At 43.3% G+C, this 20,679-nt stretch overlaps 1 protein-coding gene across 2 annotated transcripts in view; it reads right to left on the reverse strand.

Annotated features, from left to right (window-relative positions):
• ABCA1 (ATP binding cassette subfamily A member 1) overlaps positions 1–6,914 on the reverse strand; it is a 97,335-nt gene extending 90,421 nt beyond the window's left edge. For both annotated transcript variants that reach the window (XM_056324297.1, XM_056324294.1), the window contains exons 1-2: positions 6,757–6,914; positions 6,381–6,459 (exon numbers count right to left, since the gene is read on the reverse strand). The gene's annotated coding sequence lies outside the window, so the exon portion shown is untranslated. The remainder of the gene's footprint in view (positions 1–6,380; positions 6,460–6,756) is intronic.
• Positions 6,915–20,679: the final 13,765 nt, after the last annotated feature.

The raw sequence follows: 20,679 nt of genomic DNA on the forward strand, positions 1-20,679 counted from the left end.
GCCACAAAAAGACCTCAGCTCCCACATGGCTACCACCTAACTGTACAGAGTTGGAAGCCAGTAACTCACTAAAGCGATAAACAGACGTCCAAGTTGTTTTGAAAGCAGTGAGTGTCAGCTTTGAAGAGGCATGAATTTCTGATCAATCTTGGCAACCAATACAGAGTTCAACATCACTTATCTCTAAAGTTATTCACAAAAGAACATGAAAATAATTGGCACAGACGATAAGAAGGGAGCCCACATGCCTGCTGTGGCAGGTGTGGCACAGGGCAGCTAGCTTGGAGCACTGCCCGAAAGTATGTGACAATCTTCCCCATTTCCCCTGATCCACTAGGAAAACAGTTGTTCCAGACACATCATAATTCTTTAGTTCCACCAGTACAACTCACACCCCACCGCTCAGTCTCAGTCCTTAAAGTCAGTATGACAGTTAACACACATGCAAAGCAAACTAGCGTACACCTATTTTGACATCATGCACAGACGGATCTGAGAGAAGGATGACAGCATTTGTTCATGTTGTAAGCTACATCTCATGATGCAGAACCATTCAGGACAGAGCTCCATTGATTTGCTCCAATAGTTTCAAGGGACCAAGCACTGAGGTGAAGAGCTTTGGTCTACCCTATTTCAACCAAATGACTCTGAACAGAAGCCACTTCAGATAAGCCCAGAAGTGGCATGAAATGCTAAAAGGAAAAGCAATAAGCTTGCAAGAGATGCATGTAAACAGAAGTTTTGCAAATTTTTAATGGCTATAGTATCCAAAACGTACTTTTTTCTGTTGACCTTAAGATATCCTTTATGATGCTGATCAAAGTTCCACTGGAGTCAAAGCATACTCCCACAGACAATCTAGTTGATTGCAACTATGTCTGGTTTTATACATAAACACAACTGGGAAGATAGATTTATCAGTATGGAACAGTAAAAGCATGTCACAAGAATTGGGAAAAAAGCTATGGAAGATATGGCAATCAAGAGAACACAAAAATTACCTGGGGAAAAATAATATCTGATAAAATCTGAAAACAGATGGTGTACAAGTGGTGGTATCAGTCTGATAGAAGGAATCAAGTCCAGATCTCTCCAAAGATTGTAGAAAAATTCCTATTGCTTACTTTAGGGTGAATATTTAAATAGAGGTTTGAAAGAGCTGGGAAACAAAGCAGTAAGAACTGCTCCTCTGATTTAATAGGGCAAAGAATAACTAAAATAGGTAAAACATTTTAAAACAAGGAAATCAGATAAAAAGCACATTGCCTATAGGTAGAACAAAAATACAAATGCAAGATCAGTTCAGTTTATTGAATAGCAGCATTTCATTTAGGGGAGGAGATGTTGAACTTTGACTCCAGCACTGGTACTAGAATGGAATTGTCCATACATCTGCACTCAGAAAAGGTTGGTGATGCTTTATTGTTTGGAGGAGAACTTTTTTTTTTAATCCATTCAAATTTGGTCCTAACTCTGCTTTTATGAGTAGCCATAGCCCAATTATTATTATGGGAGCAAAATTACAATAGGGAAGAACAAAAAACCCCAACAGATCCCTAGACTATCAATACAGTCCCTATGAATACAGCACTTGGACAAGAGAACATCGTGTGATAATTTGCCTTTCTTTTGAAGGCACAGAAATTCACCTGGAAAAGCAGACGCTACACCTGAAAACCTGGGACTTAAACCCAGGTTGCTGACAGGAGCAACACAGCCTATAGTCTTCAAAAAGATGTGTTACTTGCTGCAGGTGAGAAATGAATGCACTTTCACTTCCACCATGAAGAGTATAAACTTTTGTCATGTCATTGTTATCAATGATGGTGAAAGCAGGTAAAAGGAAATGGGCAAGTCATCACAAGATGGGCACAGGTCCTGGGAATCAGGTTCTCCTGGTCCCTAGTCCTGCTCTTGTTACCTACACCACTGCCACTGCTCTGTGTGGAGACCTTCTACATAGCTTAGTAAAAGGCAAATTTAAGCCAACAGCCAAGAAAACTAATAACTATTACTTGCATGATTTGCTTGCCTGTTCCCAGTAACAACCATTCACTTGGCAATAGGCTTGTAAAACTGCAGGGTGTTTCAGGGAGCCAAGCAAGTAGGGTGGTAACAGGTTTTGGCCACCACTATCTTCCACACACCCCTGCCTGCTATTTGCTAAAAAGGAAATCAGACCTCCAGAATGATCTCTGAACTGTGTGTTCAGAGGCTCTGACTGTTTGTTTGTTCCCAGAGAATGACCTTGCTATCTAGCCGAAACCAGAACAGTCTTGAAAGGCTCTTTTGATGTCCTTTTTCTGTCTAATAGCAATTGTTCCCTAACAAAGTTAGCACAACATGAACAGATCTCATTGCATTAGACAAGAGCTCTGCTAAGCAACACTCCTCCAGAAAATAACAGAAGAGGAAAAAGGTCAGCTTGTATGTGGGTATTTATACTACTCAAACCAATGTGCATTCTTACTATCTATGACCAACTTTTTTCACTAATAACCCAATGAATAAAGATCTGAATGTTCCCATTTTCCCTACAGCATTAACCTGCTGTGTCAGGGAAGCTACATCAACAGTTTTCCATCCTACTCCATCTCAGTCCTTGAGACAAGCTCACATGCTTTCCCCCCCAGTGACAAATGTTAAAAAAGACAAGACTAGCTTTGCTGCCACCTATCTTAAAGAAATACCCAAAATAGATATAGTATTATAATACATAATATAAAAAAATAAATAAAGAAAAGACCAAAATAATAGAGAAAGGGTACTCCAGTCAGGAGTTCTATTCACCACAATTCTTCTGAGTTGCTCTGTATATTTTTTTACGACCAAGGGAAATGCAAGACATGTAGCTACAGAATACGAAATACTCTCACTTCTTTGTGGTAATCGTCTTTTAAACACTAAAGCAAAGTCTTACCATGGTATTTTCAATCTATACTCTTAGTAACTGCAGAAATGCATTCTCATTCACTACGCAGAAAACTTTCAGGCCATTCAGGATTCAAATCCTCAGCTGGCATAAAACTGAGACCTCAGAGAGAGCAACTTTGTACCATGTGAGACCCAGAGAAAGTGGGTAGAGTCCCTAGCTGCCTCAGATGAACAAGGAAAAGAAGTTATATGTGTAAAACATGTTTTACTGAACTGTAGGTCCTGACTCTAGCCCCAGTCACAGCAGAAGTCATCAAGAATAACCAGCCTAACAGAAACACCTGGTGTTTGGTCAGCCATGGCCTCTGGACTTATTTCAGCATTTGGTGTATTGCCCATCCTAGGAGACCTATATAAACACCAAGGGTGCTTGCTCCAGGGTTACCTAAATAAAGTGGTAGTTTGGTTCCCTTCCTGCTCTGCTCCTGTCATCACCTTTGTGCTAGCACCAGCATTCACAAAGCCAGGAGATGACGCTGAGCAGAGGCTGCTAAAAAAAAAATAAATATAAAAAAATCACCAAGCAAAGAGAAGAAAGTTTGTTCTCAATTACTCACCGTGGGTTGGTGAACCCCAGTGCCAGCATGGAGGATGAAACAGATGGGGATAGAAAAGGGGCAGCCAGGGGAAAGTGAAGCAGGTCCATTACCAGCAACCTTCAATTATTCTGGATTAAAGTTCTGAAGAAACCACACCCTAAGAAATATGTCTGCATGGTGCAACACATGTAATAAACACTAGCAGAGCAGATCATGTCTGGCCACAGATGGATGAGTGCAGTACAGATCCTCCTCCTGCTCTGTGGGTCTAACTCTGACAGGTGAACTCACCGGTAAGGCAACAGGCTGGCAGAGCTGGAGACAACGGGAGACTTGCTTTCTGAACTGTATTTCTGAAGTGTATTACACTTAATTAACGCATGAGAATGCTCCAGCCCAGAATCTGCATAGAAGGTCCACAGCTGCTTTCCTTGTCACTAAGGCTTCTTCTTGAATCACAGCAGACTGTTTTACCCTAGCACAACCAGCAGGGAAGTTCAGCGCAAGGCATGCTAGAGAAAAGGCTACTCCTGGAGCAAAGGCCAAAATAATTTCACTGACCTTTTTAAAACTCAACAGCATTTAATCTTCTGTAGTGCAGCATTTCACCAAGAGCCACTCTTATCTACACCACGATGGCAGACGTCAAATTTGGTGCCCGACCAAGTCTCTACTCACACCAATAGCATTGAGCAACACTTGTTTTTGAAAACAGATTTAGCATTACAAAAAAGGTTTGCCAGCAGCTGCCTGTGGCAAACTGATCTATAAACATGCCTCATTCTTACTGGGTGAAGAGACCATTAAGAAGCTTTCAACATACCTGCTTGTACTGCTATGCAGCTGTATTCAGAGGAAATTTGTAATTAATATCCACAAGATTACCACAACTACTGCAAATGCCAAAATATTACATATAGTTGCACCCAAAGTGTTTGTTTCACATAAATATTGTATGGCTAAGTGCACTTCAGCACCAACTTTTACCAGGGAAAAGTGTGAATGGTTGGGGCTAGCTGCTTGATTATTACACTCTAACCTCAAATGCCAGCAACCGTGATCTCTTGCAACCCAGAGACCAGCAGGTATCTCTTCAGAACACCTACAATAAGCATTAAAAAAAGCATCAATTTTTGTTATTTTTTAAAGCTAGGCATTTTCAGCTTAACAGGTTCAACTTAAATACTGCCATATAGCTCTTGTGTAACATGCTACCAAACTTTTATGTACTTTGTTAAGAGTTGACAATTCTTCTTTTAACTCTTACCGTAATCAGCCTGACCAAGTTTACAAGATTACATGAGAAACAAGATGCTCTGTGTCATGAGTAAAGCTATCATACTGAATAGCGAATGCTGTACCACTTATCTAAAGGATGACGCAACTATGTTTAGTTAAAAGTCGGGAGATGTCCAAGGACCCTTATTGCCACATGATGGATGCACAGACTGCTAAATCCTTTGGTTGGTTATCTTTAGAAGGGACATTTTGTCTTAGTCGTACATGCAGCCTGGCGAAGTTGGAGACTTCAAACATGGCCGCTAAGGAACAGAGTCTGTGTAGAGACAAATCCTCAAGGACATTGCTCAGGCACAAGATGTAAATGAATTTTCAGAATTGTAATGAATATGTAAACAATTTCTTGGAAAACTAATGAATAGGTATGAGTAGCTTGTATAAAGGGGGGACTGAAAAGTCCCCTCGGTGTGCATGACTTTGGTGGAGCGATCCCCCATGCACCCAGCGCTGCCGAATAAAGATAACCTCCGCTTGCCTGAATATTGCTGACTGAATCTTCAAATCAATACTCCCGCCCTTACTTGTCCACGCCATACCAGATACAGTTTTACACCAGCCTTACTTAAATTAAAATTGAAATTTGAATTATGTGTTGTGAAGACCCACCAACAGCATCTGTATCTGTTGCATTGGCAACACACTGCAGAGTCCCAGGTATGCACCCATTTAGCTAAACAGCCTTAACAGCTTAATGCCAGGGGCACCACACAATCACACACTGATCTGTGTTACAGGGAAGTCTCGGCACTCATTGCCATTCCCACTTCTTAGGGAGGCAATCTGTGCCACAAGGGCCAAGCACAAAAAGCATTTGCACTGAACCTTTATGACCATGACACTGTTTCAAAATTGAGCGAGACTGCTCCATTACAAAAGCCTTTCAACAGCAAGCTTGGCCATCTGTTGTTGATGGAACATCCCCAAGACATGGCTGTTCTCTGCAGCACAAGCACCAGCTCATTTTCAAAGACACTTCCAGAATGAACATGCTAATAATCCATACCAATACTTTCTGAGGAAGTCCAACTCATATTTAGGGTTCAACTTAGCACATTTACAAGTATGCAAACACAGGTTTACATCCCTCTGGCTTCAGTAAGGTCTATTCCAACACACTAAAGATTAACTTTGATCCAAGCCAAGCAAGTTTTTTGTACAGCCTTAGAATCACCAAGGCCAACAGCTGGGAGAAAGGGGGGGAGGGGACTGGGGCAGGGACGACTACTCCTGGTTGATGTTTAAAACAGGCAAAAATACTATTTAATATTAACTTTTAATTTATAACTGGGGTATCCTCCCTGATACATTTCAAACATCTGGGCAGTCATGTACCTCCAGAACTAAGCGGCAGTATTTTGCAGCAGGCTGATGATCGGCTGTAATGTAGCAGTCCAGGCTTAACAACACTCTGGCACGCAGAAGCAGGATTTGTTGCACGCAACTGAACATCCCGCCCATCACAAAAGCAGCCGGATCGATCTTTTATTTTTACACTCCCTCTCACCCCAAGGCCCGCCCTCCCCCCCCCCCCCCCCCCCCCCCCGCGACTTTAGGATTCAAGTAGGAGCGAAGGGGATGAGAACCCTCCCGTTATCTTCTAGCACCCACCAGGACGGGAAGAGGCGGCGGTCAGGTGAGCCACCCTACGCAAGCGCTGCCAAGTCAGAGTCGCCTCGCTCAGGACAAGCTAGAACAAAGTAATTAGAAAAAAGATAAGCACACACACGAAAAAAAAAAATAAACCCACCAAACACAAAACAACCCGCTATTAGCCCCTGCCCGGTCCCCCGCTACCCCGTAAGCCACCCTCTGAGCCACGCTCCGGACACGCTGGGCACAGCAAGCGGCACCGCGCCGAAGAACAGAACAAAAGCAACCCAAACCCACCCATCTGGGCTTTGACTCTCGCATTACACCGCCCGCTCCGGGCGGAACGGGGAACCCTCCCCGACAGACGCCCGCGGCGCGTCCCCCCGCCGCCTACCTCCCCGGCCGGCGGCCGCCGTCGGTCCCGCGGGGAGCCGAGCCGAGCCGAGCCCCGCCGCGCCGCTGCTCCGGGCTCCCCGCTCCGCTCCCGCCGCTGTCCCAGCTGCCACTGCCGACCGCCCGAGCCCCGCAGCGGCTCTTATAGGGCGGCGCGGAGCTGCCCGCGGCGGAGGCGCCCGCCCCTTCCACGGCCGGGGCCGCCCAGCAGCCGCTTTTCCCCTTCCCCTTTTCTCTGGTGCCCTGTCTCCCTTTTGTGTTTTCTTTTCCCTCTGTCCTTTCTTTTTCCTCGCTCCTTCTCTACCCCCCGCCCCCCTTTTTTCGTTCGTTCTCCCTCCGCAGCGGCTGCTCTTCGGAGGGGCGGGCACGCCGCGATGTGTATCTGGGCGTGCACACTGCAGCCGAAAACAAGCTGCGGAGCCGTGCGTCTGCGGCGGGGCCCGCACGGCGGGACACGCGTGGCCGCCCCGCTCCCTGCACAGCGCCGCGCTCCCGGTGCCCGACGAGCATCCCAGCCCCGCGCACCCGGCTCCTCCGGCTGCCAGGGGCGGCCCTGCCCGAGGGCCTGGGCAGGGAGTGAGGGGCCAGGTCACGGTGCTGCCGCCGCCCGTAGCCTGCGCCTGCCCCGCTCCCCGAACCAAAGCCCGGCCGGTGCCACCAGGGCAGCGGCACATCCTCAGCTGTCCGGCCGCGGAGCGCACCGAGGGCACCGGCCTGGCCGGAGTCAGTGACAGCCAACCTCGACGGGCCCAGAATCTGTCCTCAGTGTCACCGTCACAAAGAGGCAGGGAACTGCGAAAGCCAACGCTTTGATACTTACCCATATTTAAGAATTAATTCGGTTGTGTCAGTTCTTGGAGAAACTGGCAACCATTCACACACTTTAAAAAGCAAAATAACGTTTAGTTTTAAAGGTTCATGGTGCCCAACTTGACTTGCTCCAAACACAAAATCCATAAATGATGATGGCATGTTTTAGCCACCTGAGAAATGGCCTGTGTTGTTAATCTTAACAATTACTAAATTCTCAGGTGGCTGAGCGTGTCACAGTTCCTCATCCTCCCAGATGGGCTCCTCCCCTGGAAACATCACCCACCACACAACCCCTTCCTAATTTTTGCCTGTTACATGGCAGAGGCACTTAAAAGCACCACAGTGCAATCTGTGAAAATGTAGCACTGCATTTTCAATGCATAAAATGCCCTATGAATGAAAACAAGCAATGCACAAAGGCAGGCAACTCTAAATTATGGTTCCCTCTACAGACATACTGCACTGCCATTGCTCTTCTGCAGTGAAACGGTTCATGTTTTCATTCATGCAGTTAATGCTTTGCCTTATTATGAGCAATCTGGATGATACGCAGTTACTGAGGCAGCTGTATCTTTCATCTTCTGTCTTGTGTTTTGGTGCTTAGCCTACCACCATTGTATTTCTTCAAGTGGCATAGAAATACGAATACCTGAAAGCAAAGAGCTTGGACTGATTGTAATCTGACGTAATACTATAAACTGGAGTCTTGTAGATAGCAGCAAATACTCAAATAAATAACGCAGACCCTTCTACACTAAATAAAAGCTGATGCGTTCATTCCGGTAGCGACCCAAGCTCCTTCCCTCAAGTCACCATCTCACAGAGATGCTCAGGGCTGGACAAAACAAAAAGGTTCCTGGTTCTGATTTTGCTTTCCCCAGTGTAGCTGCTGCACAACTTCACTGACTTAATCAGATTTACTTTGTTTGTACTTGCAGCTGGTTGTAAAACTGAAATAAAAATTGGGCCTTTAATGTATAAATGCAGCTGTGTGTTTTTCACCATATACTAGAGCTTTCTTTACACATCCAAACATTTACTGGACTGTAATTTTAAATTCTAAAAGAAATAATTTCAGTATGTTTACTCAGAACACAGGGAGAAAGAGTACATTTAGTTTACTATCAGCAGAGTGTTATGGCTCATCCCACATAGTAAAGACTTTGAAAGAGAGGGAGGTATACTGGAGAGGGTTTTTAAAAGAGCTAGTGACCTGACATCAGTGGAAACAGTGCTACATCAATACCAAAGAACGGAAAATTGCCCTGCTACTGATGTCTCCTTAAAACAGGTTCCTCTAAGGAAAGTGTAGGCTTTTTCATTATCATCAGAAGGCTGGACTTTTAAGTTCTGGAAATAGGTATCGGTGCCAACTGTTTCAAGCATTTTGACATTTTCCTATAAAACAGCTAGCATACAGCTGTTCCTGAGAAGCAAATGGACCGTTTAATTTAGATTGCTCTGTTAAAATACCTGTAGGATGGTGGGATATCTTTGTGCACCACTGGACAGCATTTCTCCACTTGTGCATTCTCCTGGTTGAATGACAGTGGCATCAGGTCATTGAGAGACAAACGCTGACAAATTTTACAGGAGGGATGACATGGGAAAGGGACACAGTTACATCTGATGGCAAGGCTGTACGAACAAAGTCAATAGCCACACTGGCACTAGTTTCTAAGAATAACACTAGCTATACTTATATTTGGGTGGCTTGAGTTTTCCATGTGGATGAGCACATGTGGCTCCTACAGATTTCTCAGAGGCATTTGTACCTCCCAAGTCTCACATCCACAGCAAACATTATATTGGCTTTTGTGTCCTGTAGAAGATGTGACAGATCTTTGCAGGCAAAGCAGTCTCCGTCAGGGAATCCTGCTTAATTTAATTTATTGCCAATTAACACAGAATTCCAACTACTGATTCAGATACTGGGGGTGGGGTGGGGGTTGGGGGGTGTAAGAAGACACAAACTTCGGGAAAGACCTTTTATCCTCCCTCCCCAAGCTCAGCCCCAGTTCAGCACTCCTCCTCGTCTCAACATCCCTTACTTTCGATAGGTGTTATGCTCAGTCCCTTCCAATTCCTTCAGAAAGGTACTGGGCAATGTGGAAAGTTGGGGTCAGCATGTAATGGTTTCTTTCTGCTGTTTCTTGCTTCTTACTCATTTTCCTCTGCTGCTCCTTGCCCCTTACTGTTCCTCGCTTCACATTGGGTCCTCCATGGGCCACAGTCCCTCCAGGGATACCCCTGCTCCATCATGGATCCTCTATGGGCCACAGTTCCCTCCAGGGTGTCCCTGCTCTGACATGGAGTACCTCCTCCAAGATTCTGTCTCTCCCTTCCATGTGTTTTCTCCACTTCTTCCTCCTCCATCTCCTCACAGATCTCCTCATATCTCCTCCAATGTCTCCTGCTCTAGAGGCTGCTGCTTTTTCTTAAATATGTTTCAGCAGAGGTGCTATGCGCTGCTCTTATTAGTTAAGGTTTTGGTATGAGTGGGTTGTTTTCAATCCTTTTGAAGTTGGCTGAAAGCAGCTATGACTGGCACAAACGAGCTCATGGCCTCCTCCCTTGCAGCCCCCTGCTATGGAAAGCCTGCTAGTTACACCCAATACACAGTCCCCATGACAGGCACTTTAAGATTAGACCTGATCCTTTCTTCTTTTTCAAATTATATACTTCCCCTTCAAGCTATTCTCTCACTACAACATCCGTTTGCAAGTACGAACAAGCAGCCCACACTGGCGTCCAAGGCTGGGTGCAAGGGAAGAGCTACCAGAGCTGCAAAGGAACTGCAGCCACACCAGTTACTGAGAGGTCAGTGGACATGTAAATTGCTATTCATAGAAAAGGCATTATGTAGTGGAATGAAGGGCTGGAACTGAAAAGAGGAAAACACGCTGTTCTTGCTGAGGACGTTGTTTCTTTGTTCTTGTAACTTCTGCAAGGCAAAACACACTATTGTTACACCTGCAAGATCGATGGCTCCTAACATCAGGATACTATAGAAGACTGTGGACTTAAGCAAACACATCAAAAAATGCCTTGGTATAAACTGAAAAGGTCTAAGACAGATTTCAGCAATAAAGCAAGCCATAGTTTAATACACATTTTGCAGTAAGCTGTTGAGATATTCCATCTGGAAATCCAAGCTCTTTTTAGCCCTAGATGACCTAGTTTGGATTAAGTTCAGGAAGCAGGGAAGATAGCAGATTAGTAATACTTCTATTCAGAAAATCACTTTTCAAAGAGCTTTTATCACCTCTTTTCCATTACTTGACAGTTTTGTCGCACAACCATAGCTTCAAGATCCCTCACTATTGTATCTTGGGATGCACATTGAAGGTTAATCTGCATTTCAAGCATTTGCTCTGTCTTGTTTTACTCTCCCTTGATTTGCAATATCTGAGTCAGAGGATGGTGACAGCTTTCCTAAGGTCTTCCTGGAAGGAGCTTCCTAAATTTTATTAAGAAATAATTGCAGTGCTGTTATTTTATAGCAACATAAGCTCTCACTGAGCATCCTAGCTTCAATTTACATTTCCTAACATAGGAGTTAGTCACTCCAGCCTGGTTTACAGTCCAGTGAGTACAAGTGACTACATCATGCTGTTTACTGCAAGCTGCTACACTCACTTTTCTTCTCATCCTTCTATGTACAGAAAAACAGGTAACAAGTTGTTGCTGTTTAATTGTTCCAAATGGAGAGAATATGAGCAAGCCATGATTTAAGCAGTTATAGGTAATGTTTCTTAATATAACATACCTTGTGTTTCAGAAAGGTGATTTAAAAGCCATCTCTCATAAGGGTTAGTTGCCAAATGACTGCTGTTATTTTAAGAAGAGAGCCCATTGCCACAAGCATAGTTTCTCACAAACACTTAACATTAAAAATAAGCAAAATTACATTTGCAATAATGTCTGGCCTGCAAGAGTCAGGGTTTCTGTGCAAGCATTATGATTGGATGGATAGCTATGGGGAATGTAAAAATCCAAGGTGAATAAAGCCCATGCTTTAAAAATTCTGCACTTCATCTCCCACAATTGATGTTCATGCTAGCAACATCCCAGTGCACAGAACAAGAAAGCAAAAATTCATCACAAAAGAGAAGTGAAGCCTAGTAGACATAGAATATGATCAAATTCAAAGAAAGCCAAATGAAAGGATGCAATGTGGTTTTATCTAACCTCAGTTTAGGTACCGATGGACAAATCTCCACTGGTGTAAAACAGACCAACCAGGATGTGAACTTCACCAACTTAGCCCTTGAGATGTAAGCCAAAATGGTCAATTCCCAATATTTCCTCATGGCCAGCCAAATGTCATTTCACATCAGTTCCAGTACAGAGCAAAATTCAACTGTTTAAGATCCTTACTCAATCAGTCCTCATGAAATGCTGTGCAACTTTTGCCTGAATAAGGACTCCTACACTGCGCTCATTACTACAAAAGCTTCAACTTTTTACATAGAGAACATGTATTTGAGTAGCTCCATCAGGTCAGTGGAGATGGGAATTTGACTGCATACACTGGCAGTGCCCCCTCTAAATTTTAACTGTAGATAATGTCAGTCCCTGATTAACAAATCTTTCACCCACAGTTGTAGAGCTGTAGACAACAGCAATTCAGTGCAAATCTTAGTGGCAAGGGGACCCGTTTTAGGAAGTTATGTTTTTCCTTCACTAGATAATGACACTCGAGAAGGGAAAGAAATGCACCATCGAGTGTCCAAAAACAAGCTGTGAAACAGAAGGAAAGAGAGGATGGTATTACTTCATAACTCTCTGGCCAGAGGCCATGAAGGAAAGAAAGAATGCTGTCCCTCACCTCCAATCTTAACAAAAGAGTTACACTCAGGGCAAGCCGTCCTCAGGCCCTGGAAGTTTTTATTTACCTAGCCTCACTGCAATACACAGGTCAGTAAGCCCCTTGGCCCCCACCCAAGCAAAGCTGTGCACTCAGGCTCTCCAGCCTCTCAGCAGCTTCCTCCGGCTTGCTCTGTACCCCTCAAACCTCCAGCATGGAGCTGGAAAAGTGCCTCAGTCCTTCTCCTGGCAGCATCTCCATGTCCATGAGAAGGGAGGATACAGGCCTCTTGTCTGCCACAAACTACACTGGCATCGAAGAAGGAGTTACACTTTTCTGCTACTGTCAGAACCATTCTCTCCTCTTTTCCCATCCCTGGCCTCCACTGAGCTCAGGAGTACTCCACATTACTGAGCCTTTGTGTGTCCATGCCATCCTCCAGGACTTCCTTTCCAGGAGGCAAGAAATACCACTTTTAGGCTTCCTTTTCCAGCAGTGACTTTTTCCAGAGATAGGACTGAGACCAGGTTTTGTGTTTGTTCTCATACAGCTGGAGAAGCACCTTCTGCAAGTGAGCTTTAACGGTGTCTCTTCAAATCCTGAGCTTCCCCAGACATCAAGATAAACTTATGCTGCAGAATGATGGATCTCTATTCAAATGAAATCTTTCCAGAGCTGCTCTGAATTGCCAGCCCCCTTCCACACTTACAGACACTACAGTCTGCTCTGTAGTGCCCAACTCATTTTCCTCTCACTAGGTTGTTCACTTCGGGGTTTGCTTTGCGCTGTGCTTTTATATTAAAAAAACCAGGCAGCTTCTGAGTTCTGCCAGCTGTTACATTTCACCCTGTTGAAATAGCTTCCTTTATGAAAGTTTCCAGCTCTTTTATCGAGGCAGCAGGTTTGACCTCTACATTCTTTAACTACTTGGAGGCATCCAGGGATGGATCTAGGGTGTAGCTGGCTTGCTCTGCCGACACAATCCCCTTCTTGGCTCCAAGATGGCCCAGTTCCCGCTTCTGCTCATTTTGTCTTAATGTGAAGAACTGGTATCTCCCTGTGCCTGTTAATTACCTCCCCAGCACCTGCAGCAAGAGGACATAGTAAAGTTTAACTTTCTCTGATGCCCCTCCCCCCCTCCCGTCCATTACTGTGTGATTTCATCAGGTAGTTGGAGAGACTCATCCCATTACTGCAAACGCTGTCTTTAAATTGCCTCCAGTGTTGGTGCCAGAGGCTGTGCAGCCACTGGTCAGGATATCAACAATCTTCCTGGGGATTTTGTACACTTCCACAGAGGCTCCAGTACCTCAGCTATGTCTTTTCTCATCGTTCTTGGCCAGCTTTCCTCTTTATACCCATGTGGCACGCCCAAGTGTGAAATGCTCTCTTTATTGTTCAGCATCAAAACTCACAGACTTCAGTATCCAGATCCTTCCTTTCCTTTGGAAGAGCTTCCTTCTGTTTCTCTTCACCTTAGATGACCTCCTTCTTGCTTTTGATGCTTCTGCTTCAGCGTATTCCCACCTGCCTCTGTAGCAAGAGCAATGCAATGTTTTGGAGTCACTGCAGTTTTGCAAAAGGACAAGACAATCAAGCTTCATTTCTCTGTCCTCAAGTCTTTACACAGTCATCCATCCTGCTGCACATGCTCCTGGTAATGCTAGCCCGAACTGCCATAAAAACTAAAAATTCTGGGGCTTCTTGTTTCTCCTGTTAACTGTTTTCTCCATTTCTTAGGCCTCAGAGTATTGCACATAAGTGTACAGGAATCAGCTAGCTTTACTGACTCTGCTACCTTAAAAAGAACAAAACACTCTGGTCACTTTTTTCCCCAAGCCAGGATCCACCAGATCACCCCTTTCTTAGGCAGCCAATAAGATATTCTCTTTTCTTTGAGAAAGGCAATGTCTTCAACACTAGCTCCATCAGAATTACAGAGCAATGAGATATCTGCTTGTGTTGTTTTTCTTGATAACTGTAAAAACTTGTCCACTTTCTTATCGCGCATTCAGGAAAGAATTTTATTACAGTTGCTGTATCCTGTGATCTCTCTCCAGGCTTCCTCCCTAAGCTGCTCATCAGTGTTGGCTTTCATCTTTCTAAAGGAAGTCATGATCAGGTCCAAGTTTTTTGACCAGGATTTCCAGGACTCCTCTGTAATGATGTGTTGGCTACTGAATCATTGCAGCCTACCAGAAAGAAATCTACAATGAAAACGATTCCTAGCTAATAGTCCAAAACTATTAGTTTCCAAAAGAACTATATAAAGAAATGGAGGGCATGAGAAAAATGATGAGTATATAACCCTAAGAGGAGGGGATGCAGACCATACAGATAGATGTAAGACAAGCTTAGTTTCTACGCCATCATATAAAGCTCTCCCAAGGTTAGCCACAAGATGAACATGCATTTTAGGTTTTGGCATATTCTGTCTTCCTTATTAAAATCAATGAAATCTGACCTTGACAAATTCTTGAAAACCAATCCAGATGCCAGGAACATTGTTAATTTATAGGAAACTATGATCAAGAAAACTATATAGGAAACATATACAATCTCATTTCTGTGAAAACATTTTTTTTCCATTACTGCTTTTAGTAGTTCATACATCACATGTTGTGCTAATCACAGGGAGTCAGAAGTTAATATAGCTTAGGAGAACACCATTTTGTAATGCATCTGGTTATGAGTGATTTTAGAGATTAATTAGATGGGCTTTGGGTCTCATCCATTCCTGACCATGGTACTCCCTCTAAACACACACTGGGCTGATTAACTGGGTGTTATTCAGTAGCTCAACTTCAGATCCAGAGTTTCTTCACAGAGTATATTTCATGTTGAACTAGGCCCGTGTGGTCATTACTCTTTTTCTTTTCCATATTCCATTACCATTTTTCGGTCTTAAAAAGACAAAAAACCACATGGATGCCCATTAGCATACAGAAGGGGTCTTGTTTACAACAGATGTTTATCATCCACAAATTTTCTTCCACAAGAAGTTCAGTCATCTTCAGGTTCAACCTGCTACTGATCAGGTGTAGTGTATTTCTTTCAGGGACAGAACGATTCTGTGCAGTCCATCTGCATGTTCTGCAGTCTCCTTAGTACATCAAAGTAAAGGAGTTCACTGGCTCTGAAAAGTAAATTAAGGTTGGGTTTTGAAAGCCACCCAGTAATTCTAGTCCTCAGTTAAATGGGAAGTGTTTGTCTCAGTTTCTGCCACTTTAAAGAATCAACTCAGAGTGATAGGTTCAGAATTTCACTCTTGCTCTCCAAGACTGCTTTGGAAATTTTTAAGTTTAAGCATTCAGGTTTAGTTTTATTATGTTTTCATTTTCAATCAACGATCAAGTCAACCTTTCACAGATGAGTACTTTCAAAGCTGCCAACAATCACTAGAGTTTCTTTGGGACACTGGAGTGACAGCTCTGGACCCTCAGTATCTTACCTGTTCTCTGCTTCTAAACATTGTGCACAATGATGAGGGTACTGTTTAAAGGTAGTATTGATCATCTGTTTATAGGTGCTCCAGTATTCATGATATATAAATCTCTGATGGCAGAAAGCTTATGCAAAATTCCTCCCTGTGCAATTACAGTTCAGACATACAAGCACATAAATGTGTAAATAAGGTAATACTGTGCCCTGGATGGATTCCTGTGTACCTGATCATATGTAGCAATGTGAGCTGCAGGGTATTACAGCTGGGAAATCTCAGGCTGCACAGGTGGAACCAAGGTTGTAGAGCTAACTGGGAAATTCTGTAAGCAGAAGCTTTTCTGCCCCTAGAATTAGCCTTTAAAAATAGGAGATGGGTTTCCTAGCAAAGTAAGAATGAAAAAATATTTGCTATCTACAGAATAATTTTTTTTTCTTACCCTGAATTCAAGTAAAAAAGGATTCTTTGTACTATATTCTTTATTTTATTTGTTCTTTATTTCCATTGTCCTTGCTGCCACCCTGTCAATGGAAGTTAAAAAACCCCAACCAAACAAGAAAAGCTAGGAAGAACTAGAAAATAGTGTAAGACAACAAAACAAACAGGGAATGCCCTTGAGGAAAACAAACTTTTCAGTTTTGTAACAACCACAAATCAGAGCTTTCAGAGAATAATTATTAGTAGTTTTATCAGTTCTGCCTGATCAGCTTGTTCTTCATTAGCTTGTTGCATGTGGACAAATAGAAATGGCAGTAATTGGTGGATGCATTCCGATCCTGCCTACACAAGAACAAACTCCTACCAGAGAGAAAAAGAAATGTTCTTTCAGGGGTTTTCTTGGGTCATTTTTCGAGGAGCACTGGAGCACCTCTACTCCTTAAGCAGCTTAGCTGCTCTTGCCCCAGTGCAATTGTGCCACTGAAGGCTATAGGTGGAATATAACCCTTCTTACGTACTGCCTCTGAAAAACTGACTGCAACCAACCACTGAATTATAGTAAGAAGCAAGAATGCATCTTGATTTACACTATTATCTTTACGTTTATATATATTTAATTCCCTCACTGTGTCAACCCATGGCAGTTTTTCAGCCTGAACGCTGGGGAAATCTGGCCAGCTATTCTGTTAGGAAAAGTTTAAGTCTAGTTGATCCTACTTCGGAAAGACATGGTGGGGAAACTTACTTCTTAAGGGATCTTCCAAGTCTGTTTTTCCATATTACTCTCCCTACAAAGGAACAGAGCATAACTAGTAAGTACACCTGCGTACTGCTGTATCACACACATGCTCAGCTGCACATTCTGCCACAGGGGAGCCGGAGGAGGTGTCAAACCAACTACAGTGCCATGGCTGGAAGCCCTGTTCTCACAGGAAGACATACAGTACAAAAATCTTGCTATGCTGTAACTGTTTAAAGGAGAACCAGCAGTCAGGAGTTTTAAGGCACCCCCTCGTTTTGCACAGTATCACCCCCCTTGGGAATGTCAATATAAATCTACTGTCAGTACTGTCCCTGCTAACAGAGCTCTATGCACGCCTCTGCCTTTCAGGTTTCAAAATTTTTCAGCAGTACAGGAGTTACTGGCTCCCCTGCCAGCTGGAACCAATGCTGGAGACTTGAATGACCCATAGATGCTCTTGCTGTCCAATATTTTACCTGCCATGCAGAAAAAATAGTTTGACGTGTGGAATTCATTTGCTTGGTATTAGCAAGTAATAGAAGTTGAACACACCCCTTCACCACTTATATTGCAATTTTAGAGGAGAACATCCTCACTGACTAATTTTCTGGCACGTGTCTAAGATTTGAGAATGTGTGGGCCTGCGTACCTAAATCATTTGCTGAGTAAAACCCTGGTGAAGATACTCCAAGAAAAAGCAAGGCTGATTTTCTGAAAAACAGCAATTAAACTCCAGTTTTGACCTGTGTCTTCAAATATGATCAGTAATATACTTTGCACTTAACTATATGTTCCCTTACATACAGTGTGTTATCACAACTGCATGTGAATCTTGCACACATTTATTTTACCCATACTTTCCTGAGGATCTCAAAACCCTGGCTCTTCCAGCTTTTTGTTCCTGGGACCGATTTGCAGACAGCCAGCTTTTGTATTTGCATCTTTCCACTTGCACTTCCTAGATGGAGACTGCTGGTAGCTAAGCTTTGTCTTGCTGTTAGCATTCTGTGGAGTTTTGGCAGCAGCAGCACAGAGCAGATGGCAGGCCTTTCTCCTTTCTTTAAGACGCACCAACTGACCTGGAGGCATGTATGGCCATGAAGTAGAGACTGAATGCAACAGTACCTCCAGATAATGTATAGGAGAGAGGGGCTGCAAAACAATGCACATCATGACCCCACTCCTGACACTCCCACAAATCACTGTCACTCACCTTTGAATCAAGTTCCTCCCTGCTGCTCTGGATCATAAGAGTGACTATTTTGTATCAGTGGAGACCAGCTACAGCTACAGCACAAGTTGTGCTCCATACAAACACACAAAAAAAGGAGAGTCCTCAGACTGGACAAAATCACCTTTGTCTCTCCTACAAAATCAGTTCCAGTCCGCTTGGTACATTGCTGGTAAACTTCACTTCAGCCTTGATCCTCATGGATCAAGATGGCAGTATTTTCTGCTAGTTAGAGATTACTTTCATCAGCTATATTACTAGTACTGGTTTATATGGAGCTCTTTGTATTAGAGAACCTGGGCCTCATATGCACAAATTAAAGGAAAAACCTTTCCAAACTCTTCTGTCAAACTAATCTATGGTGAAAAGCTTCCTTCTGCCACATACAAATGACATCCAAACCCAGCACACCTATAGCTAGCTCCAAGACAACATTAGAGTTGTTAAAACTGAGTCTCTCACCACAAAGTTTGTGCTTTTCAAATTCTCACAAGCTTCATTAACTACTCATATGTTTAATGAGCTTTAAATAAATGGATGAATCCTCATCTGCTGGTGTTAAAGCAACTTTGCAAATATGCATGGGTGAGAATCCACTTGAAGCATACTGTTTTATCTCTTTTCTTTTTGACAAAACTGGTTTCTAAACCATCTAATCCATATTTATCCTTTGGAAAAATGCAGTACAAAAGCAAGTATCAACAACCTTCCATGCTTGACAGAAAGAATTATCTCCATAGAATAACTAATGTGATTTAGCGTCTACGCCAGTTCAGGCCTCATCCTCCCTTCTACTTTTCTCCTACCTTCTTTCCTACACAAAAGACTTCCCTTTCTTTTCCCTTATGCCCAGCCTGTACAAACATTCCTCACTAGTTAACAGCAGCGCACAGAGCCAGATCCTGTGACAGGATAAACCAGGGTGCACCCAACGCCCTCAGCTACATTACACCACTGCAGACCAGCGTGAAAGCCTGGCTCATGCACACGGGGAGTTTGCTTTTTCAAGTTAGCAAATCCCTGAATTGCTGGGACATGCTGCAAATACATCTAATTACTGGAAGGCATTCCTCCATCTCCATAGACCATTATATTGCTAGTTTAAACACAAACTGACTTAGAGCTTGTCAAAGAAGCTACTCCTTAGTAAGAAAGCCAGTGATTTTACAGCTGAGCACTATTCTACTTCTGTGGACACACTCAGTGTGCGTTAAGAAAACTATTGTTTGGTCAAGTTTTGAGTGTTTGAGCTGTAAGTTTTGCTCAGGAACAATTCCCTGAAGACTATCCAGTGCAATGCTGATCAGCCTTGTGAGACCCAGTGAAGACAAATACACTGAATATACTGAAATATCCAGTAAGAACCAGTGATGAAAAATGCTAGAAAAAAACCACAGCTTTCCTGCAAAGTTATGATTATTACTCACAGTAATTCATTCTTGATATGCCTCTGTAGTTTGCCAAACAGATGGCAGGTTAACTGCTGGAAGGTTAACTTCGAAGCAGCTTGGGCAAAGGCTTCCAGTATGTCACAAACACATGCACACATGACTGGGTTCTCCTGTTAATCAGACAGTTGTTAACAGAACTACTACATTTTTAGAAGGAAATTGAAACATTTCCCCTTCTGTGCTGTGATGCAAAATCCTCTGGCATCCGTCCTTCTCTAAAACTCACCTCAAGAATCCTTTGTCAGCCAACCTCTTCCTACTGGTCTGGCTCTTCTTCTATTTTCAGCATAGCTGTTCTACCCATCAGCTCTTCTCTTCTCTGTCCAATTTGACAAATTCTTCTTCCTTTGCTACTTCTTGTCTCACCCTTCCTGAGTTAACACTAAGGAAGGCAGTCAAACCTTCCTGGAATATGGCTAAAAGTAAGACCTATACTCAATGGGAAGGTGATCATTTTGAGGCAGGGAAGCATAGCCTGAAAATAGGCCCCTTCCAGTTGTGTCAGTTACAAAGTTTCCATTCTTATAACGAGAAACACACACAATACTAGGCCATGGCTGTGTTAAATTAGCGTAAACTTTCACATCCCTTGTTTACCCATTGCAAGTGAAGTCTAGATCCATTCCTAGCTAAGCTGCTCAGATGGTCAGCTTGAAATAGATAAAAACCACTTTTAGTTACATTATCCACATAGATACAGATGTAGATGTAGCTGTAGATGTAGGTGCAGGTGCAGATGTAGATGTAGATATAGATAGATATGGGCCTCAATTATTACTTTTTAAAATAGAAGTTTGGGATCATGAGGACAATTGTCTGAGAGCTTTGAAGTATGTAGACTCAGATTTCATAAACACATTGAACATGTGGCTGCCTTTCCAAGTGATCTGAAAGCAATAAAAGATACAGCTTAAACTCCCTTGCCAACGCTAGACTGTGACTAGTACAAACTTTGGAGTCCCACACTGAGCACTTGTGATTCTGGGGTGATTCTGGG

Source organism: Falco biarmicus, chromosome Z, assembly GCF_023638135.1.
Source record: "Falco biarmicus isolate bFalBia1 chromosome Z, bFalBia1.pri, whole genome shotgun sequence".
Classification (NCBI taxonomy): Eukaryota; Metazoa; Chordata; class Aves; order Falconiformes; family Falconidae; genus Falco; species Falco biarmicus.